The 25454-nt window shown below is 47.3% G+C and overlaps 1 protein-coding gene across 3 annotated transcripts in view; it reads left to right on the top strand.

The window, feature by feature from the left end:
* The first annotated feature begins 9992 nt into the window (after positions 1–9992).
* LOC136572541 (N-glycosylase/DNA lyase-like) overlaps positions 9993–25454 on the top strand; it is a 29142-nt gene continuing 13680 nt past the window's right edge. The window contains exon 1 of one of the 3 annotated variants that reach the window (XM_066573227.1): positions 9993–10290. The gene's annotated coding sequence lies outside the window, so the exon portion shown is untranslated. The remainder of the gene's footprint in view (positions 10291–25454) is intronic. The other 2 variants (XM_066573218.1, XM_066573209.1) reach the window with 2 other exon arrangements.

The raw sequence follows: 25454 nt of genomic DNA, 5'->3' as shown, positions 1-25454 counted from the left end.
ATGTAACACATGGGGAGAGGAGGGGACAGTAATGAATGTGACACATGGGGAGATGAGGGGACAGTAATGAATGTGACACATGGGGAGATGAGGGGACAGTAATGAATGTAACTCATGGGGAGAGGAGGGGACAGTAATGAAAGCGACACATGGGGAGATGAGGGGACAGTAATGAATGTGACTCATGGGGAGATGAGGGGACAGTAATGAATGTGACTCATGGGGAGATGAGGGGACAGTAATGTGAGACATGGGGAGATGAGGGGACAGTAATGAATGTGACACATGGGGAGATGAGGGGACAGTAATGAATGTGACACATGGGGAGATGAGGGGACAGTAATGAATGTAACTCATGGGGAGATGAGGGGACAGTAATGAATGTAACACATGGGGAGATGAGGGGACAGTAATGAATGTGACACATGGGGAGATGAGGGGACGGTAATGAATGTGACACATGGGGAGATGAGGGGACGGTAATGAATGTAACACATGGGGAGATGAGGGGACAGTAATGAATGTGACACATGGGGAGATGAGGGGACAGTAATGAATGTGACACATGGGGAGATGAGGGGACAGTAATGAATGTAACTCATAGGGAGATGAGGGGACAGTAATGAATGTAACTCATGGGGAGATTAGGGGACAGTAATGTGAGACATGGGGAGATGAGGGGACAATAATGAATGTGACACATGGGGAGAGGAGGGGACAGTAATGAAAGTGACACATGCAGAGATGGGGGGACAATAAGGATATGTTCACACGGTGGATTCCACCTGGAATTCCATTCTGCTGCAGTTTTCGCCATGGATCCACACGTGGCTGCAGCCATCAGTGGGAAAAATTTGCAAGCACGTTTTTTGACGTGTATTCAAGAAAAGAAGTCGTATGTTACTTCTTCATGCGGATCCATGCAAAAACGTGTCAGACATTCAGCACGCGAATTTTGCCCACTGACAGATCTAAATCCACATATTGATCACGAGCAAAAGCCATAAATAGTGCCAAATGGTATCAGATAGAATGCCCTCATAGTGACCCATAGAGAGCGACCCAACAAATAGGGCAAGATACTGAATGTCACCCGAGTGCTACACAGAGTGCCCTCATAAATAGTATCAGATAGAGTGTCCCCACAAATAGTGCTAGACAGAGCACCCCCAATAATAGTGCTAGATAGAGTGCCCTCATAAATAGTATCAGATAGAGAGTGCCCCCACAAATAGTGCTAGACAGAGCACCCCCATTAATAGTGCTAGATAGAGTGCCCCCATAAACAGTGTACACAGGCAGCTTGCGTGCCCCTATGAACAGCTCGATCACACGTGCCTGACAGTGACCCTATAAAGAGCAGCAGCCATAGTGTCCCAGTAGTCTAACAACAGCCCCGTTCACAATATCAGAGCATTGCACAGTGCCAGCCACGGCGTGCCCACGTTAGCAGTGCCATATGACAGAACTGGAGGCAGGTTCACACGGATGGTATATTGATAGAATATCTCATCATTGTCTGATTAGTGAGGGGTCCGCTGTTGGGATCCCTACAATCCCCACACCTTGCTGTAAAGGAAGTGCAGCTGCATTCACCAGCATTATTGCGATGGAAAAGCTAAAGAGGCAGTAGGGCCGTTACCCGGGGGGTGCAGACATCCATGGATATCACATAGTATCAGATTAACATAATATGCCATCAATGACATTATGTGTAGGGTAGGATTATCCCTTTAAATGCAGTTTAATAAGCAGACACTAGAGGGAGGCACTGAGCCAACATAGTTAATACACTACATAGCGGTGCCATCTATAGACATCAATGCCCTCCTCATCTGCGTTCTTGCGTTGTGGCACATGTGGACGATAGTGATTATCATCCATATGTAAAGAGACCTTCCTTAAAGAGGTTTTTTAACGGCCAATTTTTGGTTTAACATTTTTCTTTTTTTTCTCCCCATTAAAAAAAAGCAAAAAAAAAACATACCATATTTATTTGTCCGGCAACATAGCCACCTGAGGGCTTGTTTTTTGTGGACAAGTTGTATGTTTCTATTGTATCATTTAATGTACCACATAATGTACTGGAAAGCTTTTAAACATTTCTAAGTGAGCTGAAATGAAAAACAAACCCTCAGGTTTGCCATTTTTTGTAAAGGGGGGGGGGGGTGTTTTTACAGTAAACAACCTGCAGCTAAAATGATGTGTTGGCTTTATTTTGTCAGAATAATTACAACAATATCAGATGTATCTAGTTTAGAGATGAGCGAACTAGGGTACTCGAGATGCTCGTTACTCGAGACGAACACGACGCGGTACTCGAGTCAATTGCATTTCCTTCCTTGCATGTTTAGCGCCATTTTCTAGCCATTAAACATGCGGAGAAGGCATTACCACCTCCTGCTGTGACGTGCCCCCCACCCCAGTAGTGAGTGGCTGGGCCGATCAGGTGTCCGCCGAGCACTTAAACTGGTCCCGCCCGCGGCTCGTCTCAGACGCATGCTGGCAGGGGTTAGGGAAAGTGCTGCTGCTGATATAGGGACAGTGTTAGAGTAGGATCCTGTCGTCAAGAACCCCAACGGTCCTTCTTAGGGCTACTCCACATCGTCTGCATTACTGTTGTTGCTGGCTGGGAGCAGTAGTGCACCAATTTTTTTTTTTAACCATCTCGGGCTGTGCAGGCCATTTTAACTTTAGCGTTCTCAGTCTGCAGTGTATTACGCAGAGTTTAGAGACGGAGCTGCCTATATAGGGAAAGTTTTACAGTACTCCTGATCCTCTGTGCAAAAACCCCAACAGTCCTTCTTAGGGCTACATCTGACCGTGTGCATTATAGTTGTGGCTGGCTGGGAGCAGTAGTGCATCAAGTTTTGTATTACGCATCTAGGCCTGTTCCCAGCCTTGCAGTTATAGCGTTCTCAGCCTGGAGTGCATAACGCAGAGTTTAGGGACAGAGCTGCTTCTATAGGGAAAGTTATACAGTCCTCATCCTCCGTACAAGAACCCCAACGGTCCTTCTTAGGGCTACATCTGATCCGTGTACTTTACAATTGTGGCTGGCTGGGAGCAGTAGTGCACCAACTTTTGTATTACGCATCTAGGCCTGTTCCCAGTCTTTCCGTAATAGCGTTCTCAGCCTGCAGTGCCGTACAACCAGCTCTCACCATGAAACTGCACTCTAAGGCTGGGTTCACACAGGGCGGATTTGCCGCAGTTTTTCCGTTGCGGTTTGGCCGCAGAAGAAATGCTTCTGCGGCAAAACCACTTCAAAGGTTAATTTTGGCTTGCGGATTTTCCTGTGGAAAAATCCGCAAGCATTTTTTTCCGCAGTTTTTTAAAAGTTTTTGCCGAGTATTTTGGTAGGGATTTTGCTGCGTCCATAGAGGTCTATGGAAAAAAGTGCTGCGGAAAAGACAGAAGAATGGACATGCTGCATCTTTGAAAAACGCGCCGCAGTTGCATTTACGCACTGCGGCTGTACGGAAAAAATCCGCCCTGTGAGAACAGCTTTTTTGCAAAACTCATTTGTGCTGCATTGCACTGCAAAGGCAGCGGTTTTGCCGCAGTGCGGATATGCAACGGCAATCCGCTGCAAAACCGCAGCAAATCCGCCCTGTGTGAACCCAGGCTAACATTTCCTAGCCTACTGCAAACAACTTCAGTTATACCGTTCTGTGTCTGCAGTGCATTAGACAGAGGCCCCACCGCTAAACAGTACTGTAATATTTCCTGGGCCACTGCAAAGTATTTCAGCTCTGCCGCTGTGCAGAGCGTCTCACCATACCCTTTTTTTGGTGGGGTTGAGATAGCCACAGTTACCAGCACTATCCACTGGCTTTAGAGTCTTCTCCCACTCCATACAGCCTCTATTATCTACAAATCTCTGCGAGTGGTAAATTACTCCTAGGTATCAGCGCAAGACAGCGGGTTAATTTTTTCAAGTCACAGCATAGCATTCCGCTATCTACAAGTCTCTGTGTGCGGTGAATTAAGCCACAGTTGTCAGTGCTGTACAGTCGGGTAATTAATTTGGGCCCTGCTCTATTCTTAATCCGCCATGATGAGGAGTAGGGGTAAGGGTCGAGGGCACGGACGTCCAAGTGAGGGTGTGGGTCATCAGATTAATCACCAATAGAACATATATATGACCATTTGGGACGCCAACTCCCACAGCCCACGAGTTTGCATGATCCAGAGCAGTGGTCCCCAACCTTTTTGGCACTAGGGACCGGCTTCAAGCAAGACCATTTTTACAAGGCCCGGCAGAGTGGGGCGGAACATGGGCGGGGCTTTGGTTATATGGGGTGGGGTTATGAAGGGGGCAGTATAATATACCCCCCCCCCCAGCCTGGCAGCACACACATAGGGCAGTATAAATGTATCCCCCCCCCGCCCCCCCAGCACACACATAGGGCAGCAAAAATTTATCTCCCCCCCCCAAGCACACACATAGGGCAGCATATAATTTATCTCCCCCCCCCAGTAATAGGAAGCCCCCACTCCTCAGTAATAAGCAGCCCTCACAGTAGTAAGCAGCCCCCCCAGTAATAGGCAGCCCCCTCCACAGTAATAAGCACCCCCCACCCCAGTAATAGGCAGCCACCACCTCTCAGAAATAAACAGCCCCCCCTAGTAATAAGCACCCCCCCAACCCATATACTTACCTCCTCCCTGCTGTCAGCGTCGCTCCCTCTCTAATTGCCCTGAGCCCGGCGCACACTGTAGTCAGTGTGTAGCCTGGCATGCTTCCTCCCCGAGTCCTCTCCTGCGGAACTAATGAGCAGGGGACTCGGGGAGGAGGATCCTAGCTGCACACTGACGTCAGTGTGCGCCGGATCAGTGGGAATAGCGCGATTACCAGCGGGGAGCTGCGGCACCCGAGCTGGTAATCGCTTCAGTGGTGAGCGGTGTCGGCACGCCGCACATGACACGAGGCAGCGGGCCTTGTGTTTAGAACAAAAGTTCCCGGCGGTGCCGCAGACCGGCGCTAAACACCTAAAGAAAGGCAGTACAACAGGGTACTAGAGCCTCCATGCCCACTGTATCACATCCTGTATCCCAGATAGAGGTAGTACAACAGGGTACTAGAGCCTCCATGCCCACTGTATCACATCCTGTACACACTAAAGGACATCATAGAGAAACTATGGCGACATAGTTTAGATTGGTTTTCACTCCTCCTTTATAAAAATAACAATATGGCTCCTAGAGGTCTGCGGGTTGCCATTAAACCTGCTTTCTTTAATGATTCTTCCTTTTCAGGTGAATGGAAAATTATGCTGGGCACCTTCTCTGATCTTATGCTGAACAAATTGATAGATAAGCGCAAACAATACAGTGACAACCTGCTACCAAAGGCCCTCTACCTAGGCCTCAAATGTGGGAAGAACAATGTCACTTTTATATCCAACTTTATAGATAAAATAGAGAAGGAAATTATATCTAGAAAAATAAAAAAACTACGTAGAGATTGGGGCGATAAAAACAATAAAAGTTACTTCCCTTGGGAATATAAATCTAGTTCACATAGAAATAATACCACTCGCCCCCCACATGATACTCATCCAAGTGACCATCCAGGGACACAGAACCATGATACGGGACCAACCCGTGCTCACAGAAGGTATGATCATCCGTCCTACCATAGGCCCAGCAATTACCATACGAGATATGATCATACCGATAGAGGATTTAACCATCCATTTCCTAACAGACATATACATTCTTCCTACTCTCATCTTCATAATCATATTGTTACCCCCTATGGGATTTATGAGCGGAATTTTTATCATCCTACCTCATATGCTCGATCCAACTCTCGATTACCTTCACCTAGATATGCTTCCAGTACACGTTCTGGAACACATAAACCATCTGATTCTTTGGTACATAACAAAGGACATAACCCCGAAATTCAAAATCCATTGGATCCTTTGACCAAAAGACCTAGACAGAATCCCACAGAGATCATGTCCACACAAAACACCAACCCCTCTGATTCCCTGGTAGCTTCCCTTCCAACTACACATAGCATACCTCAGGTTACTTTTAATATTTCTATACCAACCACGTCTCATCACTCCAGCCATAATCCTATTACACCATCCTTCGACAGTACCCCAGGAAGTCCCTCAGACTTAATTACCTTCATTAATAACGAATGCACCAATTCCAACTCTATACCTAACAGTGACGAAAATGTGGAACATATGACTCCATCTATAGCCATCATTTCTGTCAATAGTGACAATACTATTGATCGTACAGTTCCTTCTGAAACGATGAATATAAGAAACTCAACTTGCAACACTGACGACATTTCCTCTACGAATATTTTTTTAGAAGAAAGGATCCCCCGGCCCATCTCAACCGAGGGATCACAAACCATTGTTCGGATGACCAGAAGTGCCACACAATCTACAAATTTAAAGGGCAAAATATTGCTCCGGCCAGTAGGAAATCATTCAACTACATCCACGAAGATCACCCAATTCTATCAATCCCCCAACCGATTAGAAAAAGACATACCAAAAGGGGGAAACGGGCCGGGAGAAAGAATCATAAAAAAAATCAAAAACTCCCAATGATCCGGAAGACATCATCCCCCCTAGTCAAGCGATAAAAATGGGGATTTTCAACATCTCCGATTATCCCCTCAAAATCGGTGAAGCTGAAATTTTATCGAGAGGCCTCTCATTTAGTCCTTCCAGCAGCCCGGATCCATTCGAACTCTTTATAGATCTAAATCGTTTCATTAGAAAACTTACTTTAAAAAGATATTTTTCAATCAATAGTAATAAAGTCCACCCCAATGACGGAATCCATCAACTTGAACATATAGAGTCCACATCTAACCTAGAGGCAAGTAGCCATACAGATAAAGCCCTTGTTACCAACCTAAAACTACCAAGCAAGTTTTATCCAGTTGATGCAAAAGGCCCCCATATCACCACCTTTTATAACGAAGTCCTAGAAGACTTCAGACGTCTTACCAAAAACAGCAAAGATCCCAAAAATAAAAGTAAAGAAGGTAACCTTAATCGACGCCAATGGAACCTTATAAAGAAACTAGTACAAAATGAAGACCTAGTCATCAAACAAGCAGATAAAGGGGGGGGGATAGTATTAATGACTTCAGAATACTATCAAGAAGAAGCTAAGAGAATTCTAAATGACACCAACCAATATAAGGCCCTGGCAGAAGACCCAACCCCCATCTTCCGAAAGAGTCTCCACTCATTAATTGAGGATGCATATGCGAACAATTGCATAACGAAAGATGAGAAATCATTCTTATCTCCCTCCCATCCAGATACAGCATATTTCTACATATTACCCAAGATTCATAAATGCATAGAGAAACCACCGGGCAGACCTATTATCGCCGGTATAGGCTCCCTTACAAGTAATCTGTCAGAATATATAGATCGACAACTCCAGAGATTCGTTATCCAACTCCCAGCTTACTTGAAGGACACCTCACATCTACTTCAATTACTGCAAAATTTTACATGGAAAACAACATATACCTTAATAACCCTTGATGTTTGTTCTTTATATTCCAGTATTCCACATTCTTTAGGCATTCAAGCTACCGCATCTTTTTTGGAAAATGACACCTTACTGCCACCAAGACAAAAACAATTTATACTCAACAGTCTAGAATTTATTCTTCAAAATAATTACTTTAAATTTAAGAACCGTTTTTTCCTGCAGGTAAAAGGGACTGCCATGGGCACTAAATGTGCGCCATGTTATGCGAACCTCTTTATGGGTGTAGTTGAACAGCAGATCAATGACCCCCATATAATCTTCTATAAACGGTTCATAGACGATATCATCTTATTCTGGGATGGCCCGATTGAAGAAGCCAAACTATATATTCAGTCATTAAACACTAATATTTGGGGCCTAGAATTTACAGGTACCTTCAGTACAACAGAAATCACATTCTTGGACTTAGATATATACATCAAGGACGGTAATCTCCATACCAAAACTCATTTCAAACAGGTTGACGCGAACAGTTTTCTTGATTTTAGAAGTTGTCACGCGAAAAAATGGAAGATCAACGTCCCATACAGCCAATTCAAAAGAATACGCAGAAATTGTTCCACCATAGAAATGTTCGATAAACAATCAGAAACCCTATATAAGAGGTTTACAGAGAAGAAATACCCAAGAAGCCTCTTGGACAGCTCCCTCAATAGGGCTAAATTTGAAGAACGTTTGATCCCTCTAAGTGATAAAGAACAAAAGAAAAACAATAGACATACAAACTCCACTCTATGCTTCATAACAAGATTCAATTCAAAACAGAACTAAGAGAAGTCCTCAAAAAACACTGGAATATCCTGAAAAGCGACCCCCTTATTATGGATCATCTACCAACTAACCCAAATTTAATCTTTAGAAGAAACAAAACATTAGGCAACATTTTGGCCCCATCCCGTCCCTTAAAAAACTCCAAAAAAAGCAGAAATCAACATAAGAAGAATCCCATATCTCTTTTCAGTTCTACAGGGGCTTATAAATGTGGATCATCAGGATGCAAATGCTGCGCCAATATCTGCCACAGGAGAAAAAATGTCAATACAGGACTTTCCGATACACCTTTTGAAATAAAGCAACATCTAAATTGTGCTTCTGAACATTTAATCTATCTGATTGAATGTCCCTGCCAGATAAGATATGTTGGCCGCACAATCAACTCACTACGAGCCCGGGGCAATCAGCACAGATATAATATAAATAAAAACTTCCTTAAACACAGTCTTTCCAAACATTTTTTTCTCCATCATAATTCTGACCCCTCCCTAAATGAAAATAACTCCAATTGAACAGATACCTAAAGGTGAATTTTCAAAGCTTAGAGCAAAGGAAATGTTTTTCATTTATTACTTTAACACCCTACACCCCCATGGACTAAATGAGGTTCTTGAAAAAATTTAATCACTTACATATATATACAACAGTACACATAAAATAGAAAACTTGCTATTGAAAATCCCATCATTATACCTTTCATACATCCATAATTCATATTCTGATAGTACTTTTACAGGAAAATCCTAGGCTGACTGACTATACATGTACTCAACACGCACTGAATGATTCTTCTATATTGTTTATTACTATTGACAATCCATTGTTTGATATGACTGCAACGCAGCCTTTTAGTTTCAGTTTTACATAATGTGATGAAATTGATACATGTTTTTTATACACATTTTATTTTTTAACATATTTACTTTTTTTATATTTTTATATGCCTATTCCATTTTATAATCCAAATGTCTATTTATGCATCCTTTATTTATATGTACATACATTGTAATAGTGATCTGCACATCTAGTTGCAGTACATTGCAACTCACCATAATACTCCCAGGATGCCAGAGACCCCTGTGATGATGATTATATGTCATCAGCTTGCCCCCCTTCCCCCCGTTCCCCCTTCTAAACTAATAAATTATTTCTCCCAACATCCTGTCCTACACTAGCTATATCTGTACCACTTTATGTTTCTTATTTCATCAGTCCCTGGTCATGTGACACCTCTTACATCATCAGGTCCTGCATTAGCTATATCTGTGCCACATGATGCCTCTCATACTATCAGCCTCTGCAATGTCAGTTTCTGTAATGTTAGTGTTCCCCTGGTCATGTGACACCTCTTACATCATCAGGTCCTGCACCAGCTATATCTATACCACGTGATACCTCTCATACCAACTGCCTCTGTAATGTCAGCACCCCCCCCCCCCCCCGGTCATGTGATACCTCTTACATCATCAGGTCCTGCACCAGCTATATCTGTGCCACGTGATGCTTCTCATACTATCAGCCACTGTTATGTCAGCGCCCGCTCCCCTCCCCCGGTCATGTGACATCTCTACGTCATCAGGTCCTGCACCAGCTACATCTATGTCACGTGATGCCTTTCATTCCATTAGTCTCTGTAATGTCAGTACTCCCCCGGTCATGTGACGTCTCTTACATCATCAGGTCCTGTATCAGTGATAGTCATTTCACCAGGTCCTGCACTTGCTTCCGTTTTATACCATGATCACACCATAGCTTCATTATATAACACAGCGTTCCCCTGCTAACCAACAGGTGGAACACCCATATAACACTGCTGAGTACACATTTATTATCATGTTGTAAACCAAATGTCTCCCTTTCTTCCTCCCTGACCCATTCCACATGATTGAATCTGTAACCCGGAAGGGGTGGACCTTCACAACCCTGCTTGCTCTGACACAGATGCAGATCCCACACCTTAAGGTACTTTCTTATTGTCATATATATAAATATGCCTATTGTACTTGTTATTTTATGCTTGATAAAGGCTATTGCATAGCCGAAACACGTTGTGTACATGTTCCAATAAACATTGCCTTCTGAGAACCCAAGAATTTACTCTCTACACACCGACCAGGATTTTAGGGGTGTCAACATCACTGACACCCCTACGAAGTAAGTCAGCCTTCCACCTATTATCTATCTGTCCAAATATACTGGAGCACCAAGGTTTTTTCTTTGTGTTTATATTGCCATCCTGTATCCCAGCTAGAGGCAGTACAACAGGGTACTAGAGCCTCCATGCCCACTGTATCACATCCTGTATCCCAGCTAGAGGCGGTACAACAGGGTACTAGAGCCTCCATGCCCACTGTATCACATCCTGTATCCCAGCTAGAGGCGGTACAACAGGGTACTAGAGCCTCCATGCCCACTGTATCACATCCTGTATCCCAGCTAGAGGCGGTACAACAGGGTACTAGAGCCTCCATGCCCACTGTATCACATCCTGTATCCCAGCTAGAGGCGGTACAACAGGGTACTAGAGCCTCCATGCTCGCCTGTATCACATCCTGTATCCCAGCTAGAGGTAGTACAACAGGGTACTAGAGCCTCCATGCCCACTGTATCACATCCTGTATCCCAGTCAGAGGTAGTACAACAAGGTACTAGAGCCTCCATGCCCATCCATATTGCATCTTGTATCCAAGCTAGAGGCGGTACAACAGAGTACTAAGCCACCATGCCGGCCCGTATCACATCTTGTATTCAAGCTAGAGGTGGTACAACAGGGTACTAGAGCCTCCATGCCCGCCTGTATCATACCTTGTATCATAGCTAGAGGCGGTACAACAGGGTACTAGAGTCTCCTTTCCGGCAAAAAAACAAAAAAGAAAAACAAGCACTCAGAGGATCCATTGATGGAAAAATAAAAAACATAATGTCTCCTGGAATGCAGCGACTGAAAAGTAAGTCTATAAAAAATACAAATTCAAAGCGCATCAATTCTGCTATAGATTTTTTTGGTTGGGTTTCTTACAGCGTTAATCATGCAGCATAAATGACACAAAACATTTTTTCCACGGGCCGTAACGATTACAACGATACCAAAACTTTTTTTTTTTTCTTTTTTCACTTTTCCGCAATAAAAACCCTTTTTTGGAAATTATTTTCTTTTTCTAAATCGCGGCATTCAAAGTCCTATAACGTTTTTATTTTTCCCGGCGTCATCCTGACGGCAGACATGGAGGTTGCACCTTGACCTCGTAGGGACAGGAAGCAAGAGACTTTAAAAGGCTCCTCCCGTCTCCCATTCACCAGTGCTTCCTGTCCCTACAGGGACATGCAAGAGGAGCTCCCTCCAGGGAGCTGCAGGATGACAGCTGGGGGAACGGTCCATAGGGCTGTTTTCCCCCCTCACCCTTTTCCAAGCAGGCTGACTGGAGGGATTGACGGTCCACAGGGCTGCTTCCCTTCTCATCTCCCCTCCGGAGAGTCAGCGCGGTCCGGGAGCACGGCGGGCCACAGGTCTGACCGCCCGGGGTTCACCACCGCAGTGGTCGGAGCGGCGGACCAGAGGTCCTTGAGTCCCCTCCTTCCTCCTCCAGCTCGGAGTTGTTTTTCAGCCGGGGAGAGCGGCGGGCCACAGGCTCAGATGCCTCTCTCCTCCAGGCATGCCGGCGCGGCCGTGCGCGGCGTCGGGGGGGGGCGGAGCCAATGAAGCGGCGTGACGCGGTGACGTCAGACGCCGTCAGCTGACCCGGAACAGCGGGAGATTTGAAAATGGAGACCCCCCCCGACAAGCTTCCACTGACAGCACACCTTCAGAGAAGGATTTATCTGTCTACCTGGTTCTGTCTGCGTTTCTGCATCAGGACTACAAAGGAACCAGAGATGGAAGCCCTGCAAACTGTAAGTGTTACTTGTTGCAGGAATGTTATGCTCAGGAATTTAGCATTGTGTGGGGGTTTTCCCTTATGTGCATGCATGTATATTCTGCAGGACAGGGAATCCACTCGGTCTAAACAGGACCTAAAGAAAAAACACAGGAAAGGCGCTCTGTGTCTTTAAAAAAAAAAAAAAAAAAAAACTGGACGAGGCGTATAAAAAAGCCGCTATGCCCCGATTGTACCTCCAAGATCCTTACAGATGAACAGGCTGCATTCAGGGAAGATATTATATCCCTGGTTAGAGAGGAGGTCCGGGCATCAATTTCCAGTCTCTCCCCCCCCCCCCCCCCCCCAGCCCAGCGGAGGGAAGGGCCGCTAAAAGGGCGAGCCACATACCGCTAACGAGCTCACAGTTTGAGCAATCCCGGGGCGACTTGTCAAATGGCGAACTCTTTGACCGTCCCCCTGACGCCAGGGATGAGAATAAAAAGTACTATTTCTCATCTGGGGACCTGGTTGACCCGATCAAAGCAGTCAGGGATACAAGGAAGGTCGAGGATGTGGTCGAGCCAAGGTCCATACAGGACGCCGTGTCCGGCGGGCTCAGACCAAGGAACCGCACAGTGTTTCCGGTTAATGATACCCCGAAGAAAGTAATCACGTAGGAGTGGGCTGCGCGGACAAACACCTCGATTTGTCCCGCGAATATAAAGAGAGACTCTGCTTTGCGGAGAAAGACGTGAGCATCTACGCACGGTCCGGGAGCACGGCGGGCCACGGGTCTGACCGCCCGGGGTTCACCACCGCAGCAGTCGGAGCGGCGGACCAGAGGTCCTTGGGTCCCCTCCTTCCCCTGCCACAGCTCGGCGCAGTAGTTTCAGCTGGGGAGAGCGGTGGGCCATAGGCTCAGATGCCTCTCTCCTCCAGGCATGCCGGTGCGGCCGCGCGCGGCGCCGGGCACAGGTGGCCATAATGGGAAAAAAGACAGCCCTGCCATTCAAGGACTCCTCTCATCTTAAAAACCCGATGGACAGGGTCGACGCCTTGATGAAACGGGCCTGGCAAACAACGGCCTATACGCTGAAGTCCAAGGTCGCAGCGACTTCTGTGGCAAGGTCGATGTTCCTCTGATTGGGGGAACTCGATGACCAGATTAAACAGAAGGCCTCTAGAGATGTGTTACTGGAATGCATGCCTCTACTTAGATCAGCAACAGGCGGTCTGGCTGAAAACATGGAAAGCAGATACAGCTTCCAAAGAAAGGCCATGTAACATCTCTGTTTCATGGCCAGCACATGTTTGGCGCGGACTTGGAGGAGATCCTAAAAAGAGCTACCGACAGGACCCGCAGTTTCCCGGACCAAGCAAGAACGGGATTTCCCCACAAACCTCAGCCATCCTTCAAGCCATACCGAGGCAAAGGAAAGATGGGGTGCTGGTCCTACCCCAAAGGAGGCAGGAGTAAAACAAAAACAACCCCTTCCCCTGTAGGCGAGTACCAGGTGGGGGATAGACTGTTGAGCTTTCCTGGCCCCCACGCGATCCCCCGCCCTGCAGGGTATCTTTAGAAACGAAATTTCTAAGGTGCTACAGATGGGGGCGGTAGTCCAGGTCCCCGCAGTAGAACAGGGCTTGGGGTTCTACCCCTATTTCTGATCAAAAAACCGAACGACAGTTTCGGATGATCCTTAATCTGAAGGGCCTGAACAGGTTGATTACCTACAAAAGGTTTAACCATCAGGTCTGCAGTAACTCTGATCAAAAGAGGGGACTTTATGAGTACCGTCGATCTAAAGGACGCGTACTACCACGTCCCAGTCCTGTCGGAACATCACAAGTACCCGCGGTTTGCCATCAGGATGGGCAGCCGTGTACACCATTTTCAATTCCAGTGCCTACCCCTCGGAATTTCAACGGCACCCAGGATATTCTCTAAAATAGCGGCAGAGATGGTGGCGCATCTCCATGTGGCAGGCATAAACATTGTCCCATACCTGGATGATTTGCTGGTAATGGCATCCTCGCCGAAGATCCTCAAAGAGGATACCAGCCGAATCATCTCCCTATTTCAGAGACTGGGGTGGATAGTTAACTTCCCTAAATCTAGTCTTCTCCCCGAGACGCGAAAGACCTCCTGGGGGTACAGATAGACTCAGTGTCTCAGATCTTGTCTTTGCCTCACCCCAGGCAGGAAAACCTTAGGCTGGCAGCGCAGAAATGCGGCCAGAAGAAACAAATAACGATTAGGGATGCAACGAGGCTCCTGGGCCTCATGACCTCCTGTATCGGCATTATTCCTTGGGCCCAGGCTCACTCAGAGAGCCACCCTGGGCAACTGGGACGGGGCAACAACCTCTCTGGACCGCAGAATGCCCGTGTCATCAGCGGTCACAAGGTCCCTCCGCTGGTGGCGGTCAACTGGCAACCTAGAGGCGGAGTCCCCATGGGTGACAAAGCCCTTCATCTCCGTAGTCACCAACGCAAGCCAGCCTGGCTGGGGAGCGCAAGTGGGGCAGCGTTTGCTCCAGGGCAAATGGGGTCCGACATTGCATGCCTAGACCTCAAATTCCAGAGAGCTTAGGGCCATCTGGGAGCATGTTAGGATCTTCTCGGATAACGGGACCGCCGTTTCACTTATTCACCACCAGGGAGGCACCAGAAACTTTCACCTGCTGAAATTAACAGCCCCGATTTTCTGATGGGCCGAGTCCACGGTACAGTCCTGACAGCGGTCCATCTCAAAGGATCCCAGATCCTGACAGCCGACTTTCTAAGTCAAAGAGGCCTAGACCCTGGGAATGGTCTCTGAATCAAGAGGAATTTCGTCTCATTACAGAAACCTGGGGCAGTCCACAGGTGGACCTGTTTGCGAGCAGCAAAAATTCAGAATGTCCCGGCTATTTTTCCCTAGATCCGAGGGACAAGTCCGAGGGGTTAGACGCTTTTTCCCATAGTTGGGATTTCAGTCTGGCGTACGCCTTCCCCCTCCCCCATACACCTGATCCCGAGAGTTCTTCAGAAGGTCCAGCAGAGCAACATCACGCTGATCCTGATCACCCAACACTGGGGAAAAAAGGGCATGGTTTCCGGTGCTCCTAAAGCTCGCAATCTCGGAGCCAATCCGCCTTCCATCCAGGAAGGACCTTCTAGCGCAGGGCCCAGTTCTTTGCCCCAACCTAGAGAGACTGAACCTCGCAGTGTGGATATTGAGGAACAGACGCTAAGACAAGGTCTGTCCTCCAGAGTTGTCGCGACTCTACGCCAGTCCCGAAAAACCTGTAACCTCAGCTACTTATAATAAGATCGGGGGAAAAAATTCTTCTCCTGGAGGGGGCTGGAGGTCTCCAATCTTGACACTTTGGTGGCGGAGATTTGGACTTCCTCCAGATAAAAACCTGAGACCACGAACCCTGGAAGTACAGGTAGCAGCGCTCTCAGCCATTCTAGACCAACCTCTGGCGGATCATAGACTGATCCGCAGGCTCATGAAAGCGGCAGAAAGAATGAGGTCAGTAGCCGTAGTACAGTTCCCCCCCCCCCCATGGGACCTGAACCTAGTTCTCCAAAGCCTCTGCAAAGACCCCCTCAACCTACTGATCAGATTCCGATTAGGTTCCTCACGTTTAAAACTGTGTTCCTGGTAGCTTTCACAGCAGCAAGGCACGTAAGCGAGCCCCGGGCCCTATCTTGTAAGACGTCTTACCTATTAAGCCAGGACGATAGGGTCATACAAAAAAAAAAAAAAAAACAGACCCCTGTTTTTCTTCCAAAGGTAGCCTCAAAATTCCACAGACAGCAAGAAATTATTCTCCCATCCTTCTGTCAAAATCCCCAAAACGATAGGGAAAGAGACTACCATAGCCTGGATGCAAGGAAGGCCATTCTATGCTACCCAGAGCAGACATTATCCTTTTAGGAAGGCTGACTGTCTTTTGTTCAATTTCAGGGGCCAGGCAGAGGAAGAGCGGCTTCTAGGAGATCCATTAGCCGCCGGATAAAATCCACCATCCAGCAGGCCTACTCCGTCCTGCAACAGCGCTATCCCGGAAGGAATCAAGGCCCATTCTACCAGGGCAGTATCCTGCTCCTGGGCAGAGAGGGCTATGGCGACGCCGGACCAAATCTGTAAGGCAGCCACATGGTCCAACCTGCACACATTCGCAAAACATTACAGGCCGAATGCGGACCTCTCCTCCGATCTCTCTCTTTCGGGAGAGAGGTCCTGCAAGCAGTGGTCCCTCCCTAAGAGTTAATTTGGTATACTCCATGTCTGCCGTCAGGATGACGCCGGGAAAGGGGAGTAATTTCTTACCGAAAATTCCTTTTTCCCGAGTCATCCTGACGGCACGTATTTCCCTCCCAAAAATTCACACGTTTATATTAACGTTTATGCGGGCACGAACCAGTAGCCCAGAGGCTCCTATGTTGGACATTTCCCTTCATGCGGTAAATTTGTGCATATTTCCTGTGTTTAAGTCTGGGTAAGCTACCCTCTTATTGTTTATATTCAAATAGAACTAACCATGTTATTTTTTTCGGAGCAAATAAATACCTTCCTTGGTTAACCACGACTTGTCCATGTAAGTAATTTAGAAGACACTGGTGAATGGGAGACGGGAGGAGCCTTTTAAAGTCTCTTGCTTCCTGTCCCTACGAGGTCAAGGTGCAACCTCCATGTCTGCCGTCAGGATGACTCGGGAAAAAGGAATTTTCGGTAAGAAATTACTCCCCTTTCCATGGACGGAGCTCTGTGAGGGCTTATTTTTTGCGAGACAAGCAGTAGTTTTTACTGGTACCATTTTGGGGTACATACGGATTTTTTGATCACTTTTATTGTGTTTTTTGGGAGGCAAAATAAAAAAAATAAGCTTTGTGCCTCATTTTTTTTTTATGCTTTTTGTCGTTCAGGGTAAAGTGTTCAACTTATTGTACGCGTTGTTACGGATACTGCGATAGCAAATATGTGGGTTTGTTATTTTTTTATGCTAATATGGGAAAAAGCAGAAAAAGTTTTTTACTTTTTTGTTTTACACTTCTCTTTAAACACTTTTTATGTCCCTGTGGGTCAGTGTTCCCCAACTCCAGTCCTCAGGGACCGCCAACAGGTCATGTTTTCTGGATTCCCTCAGTGTTGCACAAGTGATGTAATTATTGCAGGTGCCTCAGACATTGCCACGGGTGTTCTTACCATAGGATATCCTGAAAACATGACCTGTTGGTGGTCCCTGAGGACTGGAGTTGGGGACCCCTGCTGTAGGGGACTTGTACAATAGCAGCTTTGATCACTATGATAACGCATTGCAGGACTTCTGTCCTGAAATGCCCTATCGCTTGTAATAGCGATCAAAGGCAATGGCAAAGCAGGACGCCTGTATCTGGTGTCTTGTTGCCATGGCAACCTGTTGGGCTCTCTGCGATTACATCGCAAGAGTGTGATGAAGTTACAGCGGGAGCGCGCTCCCTCTGTGAGCCCTTTACATGCCGCGATCTACGTAGATTGCGGCAGGGAAAGTGTTAACAATGGGTGTTGCTGTCCCGATGCACTCCTGCTGTTGCAAGGGGAGGCTGGCTATTGGTGATAGCCGGCTCTTGTTGCCAGAAAGCACCAGATGTCTACTGATCCCGCACTATCCCCAGGGCGTAAGTGGACGTCCTGTTACGCTAAGTACCTCCCTGCCAGGACGTACAGTTTTGCCCTGTGGCACAATGGGGGTAATATCACTGGAAATTAGCTGAGCCGGAGAATACTAGTAATTTATTCTACAATCGGAAAGGGTCTAAAAAAAAAAATCCCAAATTTGATAAAAGTTCAAGAATGCGCTATACGTACCCAATAATGATGCCATTAACCCCTTAATGACATGGCCTATTTTGGAGTTGAGGACCAAATGATTTTTGGTAGATTTTTATTGGTACCATTCTGGGGTACATATGTTTTTTTTAATCACTTTTATTGCGTTTTTTGAGAGGCAAAATGCTAAAAATTAGCATGTTGCCTCAGTTTTTTGTGTTTTTTTAACGCTTTTTGCCGTGCAGGATAAAAACCATGTTTGATTTATTCTAAAAGTCTTTATGGACACGACGATACCAAATAAGTGGGTTTTTTATGCTAATATGAGAAAAAAAGCAAAAAAAAAAGCGGCAAGGAAGGGTTTAACATCTCCGATGCCACCCCCCCACTGTTGCAGCGAGACGCTGGCTGTGACTGACAGCCGGCTCCCGCTGCAGGATAACTTGGGATTATATGTGATCCCGCGCTATCCCCAGGACGTAAGTTTACGTCCTGTTGCAGGAAGTACCCCGCTCCCAGGACGTAAACTTACGCCCTGGGGCAGGAAGGGGTTAATTAAAAAAAAAAAAAGTAGTACAGCAAAAAAAACAAAACAAACAAAAAAAAACCTACACAAGTTTGGTATCGTATAGAATAAAGTTATCATGTCATTTTTGTATGTTGTAGAAACAAGGCGCACTGAAAGATGGCAGAATGTCAATTTTTTTTCCCCATTTCACTGCATTAAGAATTTTTTAAAAGTTTTTCAGTACCTTATATGGTACATTAAAGAGGACCATTGAAAAATACAACTCATCCCGCAAAAAACAAGCCCTCATACAGCGACGTCGATGGATAAATAAAGGAGTTATGATTTTATAAAAGGGGAAGGAAAAAACAAACATGATAACAAAGGATGGCGTCCTGCCTCCCTCACACAGGCGATATTTTTGGCTTTAGGCGCAGCCTCTCACACGGCCTCAGACTGCTGCGATTTCCGTGTTTGGTCTATTTTTGAGCGTGTACTGCTCCTCAATGACGAGGACTGCTGAAAGCCAGTGAAAACGTAACGTGCGGCAAAGCGCCGGAATTTAAATTGCGCTGCTTTCCCGCGTTCCTGTGTGAGGGAGGGGCTAAAAGCAGCCGGGTGCATATTTACTGTGGGATCCGCCTGTAGTTGCCAGTTGAGTGGGCCTGCCCTTACTACCATCAGCTTGGTCCAAGGCCTTTTTTCCCCTCAAGTAACGCTGACCACAGTACACATCACCGTGTTCCCTGCCGCAGGCACTCCCCTCCTGTGCCGCTCACGTCCCCATCTGAGCCGCACTACCCTCAGCCGCCAGAGGAGGCACGTTACCTTGTTCACGTGAGACAACCGTACCACGTGATGTAATGGGTCAGGTGCTTCATCACGTGTTGTGGTGACGTAAGAGGACCTTACGGAGAGGGAAAGGTAATGGGCTCCGCACTCCTCAGAGAAGCTGGCGGTTCATTCATAGCCAGTATATTGGGGGCACCATGCAGCGCAGTGCATTGTGGGTGCCTGGATGTGGAGAGCCCTTCATACATGCCTGCTGAACGAGGGATGCGTCTAGCATTAACCCCTTCCTGCATGCTGGATGTCTGGTATTAACCCCTTCATACACGGATATGCTTCTACTCTTGTTTCTCTATAGACCCCTGTAGCCTAATATCAGAGCAGGGCACGTATATTGGTGGCTGCCTGTCTGGTCGTTTAGTATAATTGGCCGACCATATGGCTATCAGAGTGCTGCTGACGGGCGCAGGAACGCTGTAGTGTCGATGCACCTTCATTCTTCTGCTTGGCAGAAGTACTGGCAGTGAGATTCCTACTGGCTGGGCAGTAATGGTGTATCGTGGTCATACTACATCATACGGCCAAAGGCTGTACAGTTAGAGCTTCCCAAAGCAGAGCGCATGACGGTCCTAGAGGTGCAAAGGAAGAACAATGGTGGCGCCCGACTGTCCTGCATACGTTCTTGTGCGGAATCAGGAATGTGCCTTTCCTTCCAGTTATGGCTGTGGCTCAGGGCTTATTCAGACGACCGTATATCGGCCGGGTATTCACGCCGGCCGATATACAGCGTCTCTCTCTGCAGGGGGAGGAGGCTGTAAGAGCTGGGATCAGTGCTCTGACCTCCCGCCCCCTCTCCGCCCCTCCACACTATTTGCAATGAGGGGAGATGGGATGGGGGCGGAGCTAATTCCAGGAACTTAGCCCCCGCCTCCATCCTGCCCCTTCTCATTGCAGATAGTGGAGAGGGGGCAGGAGCTCAGTGCAGTGCTCCCGCCTCTTCCAACCTTCTCCCCCTGCAGAGAGGGACACCGTATATCGGCCAGCGTGAATACGCTTACAAATAAAGAACGTATCTAGCTGCCTACACGCGGGTGAGTGCGATCTCAGGTGGAGAAATTCGGCCCCATATTGCGCTCGTCAATGTGAATTTTCACAGCAACGTGAGGCATTTTACTGACAAAAGTGTCTCCCATCCTTTCTGTAGAGCAGTGATCCTCCGCCAAGTGTTACCATTGTTTTCAATGGGTAACCTCGCATCACACTTACGTACACCTCGCACGCCGTGCAATGCAGTTTCCTGTTCCATTGAAAACAGTGGGTGAAGCGTTCCAAGGGTCGCAAAAATATAGCACATTGTTTCCTGCATCGCATTGTGAACAACTCGCTGCAAGATGCACAGATCTGGCGCTACTATGAGGCCCATTTTTTGGAATGGAGTCCTATACGTGAGCGATCACAGCGAGTCGTATCTTTTCCTGTTCCTCGGAACGCATCGCCCATTCCTTTCAATGGAACAGTAAAACACATGACACAGTGTGCAATGTGAGGAATCCCACTGAAAACAATGGGAACCGCTCATCCTCCGACGTGGCAGAGGATCGCTGCTTTACTGAAGTGATGGGAGGCGGTTTTGCCATAAAAACATTTTGCATTGCGGTGAGAATGCACATTAGCGAGCGCAATATTGGGCTGAGAAACTCAGGATGATATCCGCCCGCCCATGTGCAGGTAGCCTAAAGTAAATCTTATGGATTGCTTTTTTGTACATGTATGATAAATGTTAATAACATATATATTCTTTTATAAATGTATAGATTCTTTGGTGTCTTCTGTTATATATTTGATAACTATCAAAAAATGACATAAACCCCTTAACAACACAGGATGTAAGATTACGTCCTCCACGTTTGGGGTATCCATTGAGGGAGATCATGGGGTGATTCCCTTTCATACAGCGCAGGTGCCGGCTGTTTCTGACATCCGCCTGCAAAATCCATCGGCCAATGTTCCAGTGGGTCATGCGGGTGTCATGGCAGCCTGGGGCCTTCTTGAAGGCCCCAGGGCTGTATTAGCAAAATGCCTATCAAACCACGCCTGAGGCATGGCTTGATAGGATGCCTGTTAGGCCTCAGTCAGACGGGCGATTTTTCGCACGATTTGCGCATGCGTCCGGCGTTTTTTTTTTGTTTTTTTTTTAAACCATTGCTTTGCAATGGTATCGGACACATGAGCGCTTTTTATGCGCTCGTCCGATAAATTCTAGAACAGAGATCGCACCGATCTGCGATTCCTGTTCTCTTCTCTATATGCGCTCAATGGGGCCGGCGGCAGCAGCGCCGACCCCATTGAGAACATATAGAAGACAAATCATTCTTCTCTGCCACAGCTGTGGCAGAGAAGAACGATGTTTGCCCATTGAATTCAATGGAGCTGGCAATACAGCCGGCTCCATTGAAAGCAATGGGCTGCCGGACAGCGCTGGATGAATTGTCGGGAAGGGCTTAAATATATAAGCCCTTCCCTGCAATTCATCCAGAAATGTGTTAAAATAAAAAAAATATATACTCACCTTGTCCCAGGAGCCGGAGTTCAGCACGGCCGGCCTGCAGTGGGTGTGACTCAAAGCTGCCCGTGATTGGCTCAGCGCTGAGCCAATCAGAGGCAGGTCTCACTCACACCCATTCATGAATGGGTGTGAGTGAGACCTGCCTCTGATTGGCTCAGGCTGAGCCAATCAGGGGCAGGTCTGACTCACACCCACCGCAGGCCGGCCGCGCTGAACTCCATCTGCCGGGACAAGGTAAGTATATATTTTTTTATTATTTTAACACGTTTCTGGATGAATTGCAGGGAAGGGCTTATATATTTAAGCCCTTCCCGACAATTCATCCCGCGCTCGCCCGCAGCGCATTGCTTTCATGGAGCCGGCTGTATTGCCGGCTCCATTGAATGCAATGCGCTGGACAGCTCCGGCCTGTTTCTAATGAAACGCGGCTAGGAGCAGCTTTTCGGGAGATTTTTGGGCATCGGTCACGCGATTTGCGGATGCGCATCCGTCATGCGATCCGCAAACCGCACGAAAAAACGCCCGTGTAACTAAGGCCTTAGAATGCGGTATGATGTTATGCTATGACATTACATCATACTGCAGGAGCGATCAAAACATCACTAGTTCTTGTTCCCTCGGGGGACTTTAAAAAAAAAAAAACAGCTTTTTTTGTACAGCACACGCATGAATGAAGCCTTTCACCCCAGAATGGATACCCCCGTTTCTCCCGTGTTCAGAGACATACCCATTGTGGCCCTAATCTCATGTCTGGATGCACAACGGGGCCCAAAACGAAAGGAGTAGTCGGTGGCTTTCAGAACATAGATTTTCCTTGAAGGCGTTTTAGGCCCCGTAACACATTTGTAGAGCCCTTGAGCGGCCAAAATCAAAGAGAACCCCCACAAGTGACCCCATTTTGAAAACTAGACCCCTTAACAAATTTATCTAGGGGTGTACTGACCATTTTGACCCCACAGTTTTTGAATGAATTGAAGCAAAGCAAAAGGAAAAAATTGTGTTTTTCATTTTTTTGGCAATTCTGTCGTTTTAAAAACTGCTTTTTTGGTACAGCGCACATATGAATGAAGACTTTAACCCCAAAATGGATACCCCTGTTTGTCCCGTGTTCAGAACCATACCCCTTGTGGCCCCAATCTACTTAAAGGACACATGGCTAGGCCTATAATGGAAGGAGCACCCGTTGGATTTTAGGGTACAACGGAATAAATTCCAGGCCCCATCGCCCAATTATAGAGCCATTGAGCGGCCAAAACGAGAAAGAACCCCCACAAATGACCCCATTTTAAAAACTAGACCCCTTAACGAATTCATCTAGGGGTGTACTGCGTATTTTGACCCCACAGTATTTGAATAAATTTAAGCAAAGCAGAAGGAAAAAATTACGATTTTCATTTTTTTGGCAATTTTGTCAATTTAAAAAACTTTTTTTTTTGTACAGTGTACATAGGAATGAAGACCTTCACCCCAAAATGGATCCCCCCGTTTGTCCCGTGTTCAAAAACATACCCATTGTGGCCCTAATCTACTATTTATAGGACATATGGCAAGGCCTGTAATGGAGGGAACACCAGTTGGATTGCAGGGCACAACTGAATAAATCCCAGGCCCCATTGCTCATTTGTACGGAATAAAAATTGACTCCCTAAAAATCCCCCCCCCCCCCCCCCCCGCGCCCTTTTCGGCGTTCCCCAAATCTTAGATAAAAGTAATAATGTGAACTGTGTAGTATTTCCAAAGACGGGTAATTATGGAGGCTGGTTGGGATGGGCACATAGGGCAATAAAACCGTGTATCCCCCCTCCTCTCATGCTTTTTGGGGGTCATTTCGTGACCTCAGTGGCGGGTATGGGGTGTAAAAAGTGGCGCACTGTGAGTCTCCGTAAGCTTGATGAGGTGCGGCAGTCTCACACAGAAGACGCTCAACAAGCTGCTCCTGAAACTGCAGGAAGGCAAGCGTTCTTGTAAATTACGTATTACAGGTAGCGGTCTGAATAACGCCGGGCTTACGCAGCCGTAGGTGGAATCCGCTTGCGGAGGCCCGCAGCGGATCCCAGCTGTGAGCCCGGCTGTGACCCTGCGTACGGCCGCGTAATGTACTGCGCATAACTGCCTACTCACACAGGCGGTCATTCGCAGTACACATTTTTTTTTGTTGTTGTTTGCATTTCCCACACCGCCACTTAGCGATGACGCGGGTACCCGCAGCCCGTATACAAGGTAGTTGCGTGTGGGCTGCGGGTATATCCATGACCATGGAGCACAATGGGCTCTATGTTGCCGATATCCGCGGTAAAATAGAACCTGCTGTGTTCTCTTTTCTGCGAGTGGATTACGCAATTCCAACCTGCTAATATGAGCGGAATTGTGTAATCCAATGCGATTGATCTGTGTATTACCGCGGATCAGACGCATGCGGATCCGTAATTCCTATCCGGTCATGTGAGACCGGCCAAAGGTAGATCGCTACCATTTTTTCACGTGACCGGGGACCGCTCAATGAGGCCACCCGCTACTGCTTCAGGCTCTTGGCGACCAACGGTCAAGCAAGGAGATTTTAAGTCTCCTGGGCTCCCCGACTCCTGCGCATGTGTCCGGTGTTTTGCCGGCGGTCGCATGCGCAGAATACGGGAAAGTTCACGGAAGAAGATTGCGTCGGGGTGCAAATACGGAGGCCTCCGGTAAAAAGTTTCATCTCCTCTCACCGATCGCATCCGTGAGGGGAGATGAACCTTCCCCTTTTTTTAACTTTTATGTGATCGCCATTATCCATATTGGCAACGGGCGCATGTGCAGAAGCTGGGGTGAGGTCCGCGGATAAATCCGGGGGCCTTAGGTACGTCATTTCATCCTCCCTCACGGATATTATCCGTGGGGGGAGATGAAACGCAAGCTTTTTTAACTTTTTAAAACTTTTTTTTTTACTTTTTACCCCTTTTTTTATTTTTATTTTTTTACTTTTTGCACTTTTTTTTTACTTTACATGATCACTGTCATCCATTGGATGACAGTGATCATGTCCCCAGTGACATCCCTCTGCTCTTGGCTACACATGGCAGCCAGGAGCAGAGCAATTTTGAATTTCCCGGGGCTCGAGCCCCTCTGTGCACGCGCCCGATGTCAATCATCGGGCGCGCATGCGCAGATGGGGATTTCGGGTCCCGGGACATCGGGACATCGCAGAGGACCGGGGGTGAGTATTTTCACTTCCCCTCATGGATCCGATCCATGAGGGGAGGTGAAACTTTACTTTTCTTTTACTTTTTCAACTTTTTCGCGATCACCGGTATCCAATGGATAGCGGTGATCGCGGGCCCGGGGACCGCTCACAGTGGTCCCCGGTAACACCTCCTGGTTCCCGGCTACCTTCAGGAGCCGGAAGCCAGGAGATTTTAAATTTGCCGGGGACACCCGGGCTTCTGCGCGTGCGCGTGACGTCATCGCCTGGCGCGCATGCGCAGAAGGCCGCCGGCGGGTCCGGGAGGACCAGATCTCCGGGGGACACCGCCGACAAGCCGTGTGAGTATTTTCAGCTGCCGTGATGGATCCGATCCATCATAGCAGCTGAATTACTACTTTTTTACACTGTTTTATTTACTTTTT

The sequence above is a fragment of the Eleutherodactylus coqui genome, chromosome 1, assembly GCF_035609145.1.
Source record: "Eleutherodactylus coqui strain aEleCoq1 chromosome 1, aEleCoq1.hap1, whole genome shotgun sequence".
Lineage (NCBI taxonomy): Eukaryota > Metazoa > Chordata > Amphibia > Anura > Eleutherodactylidae > Eleutherodactylus > Eleutherodactylus coqui.
The sequence above is the reverse complement of the archived record's forward strand: the minus strand, read 5'-3'. Positions and strand labels throughout refer to the sequence as shown.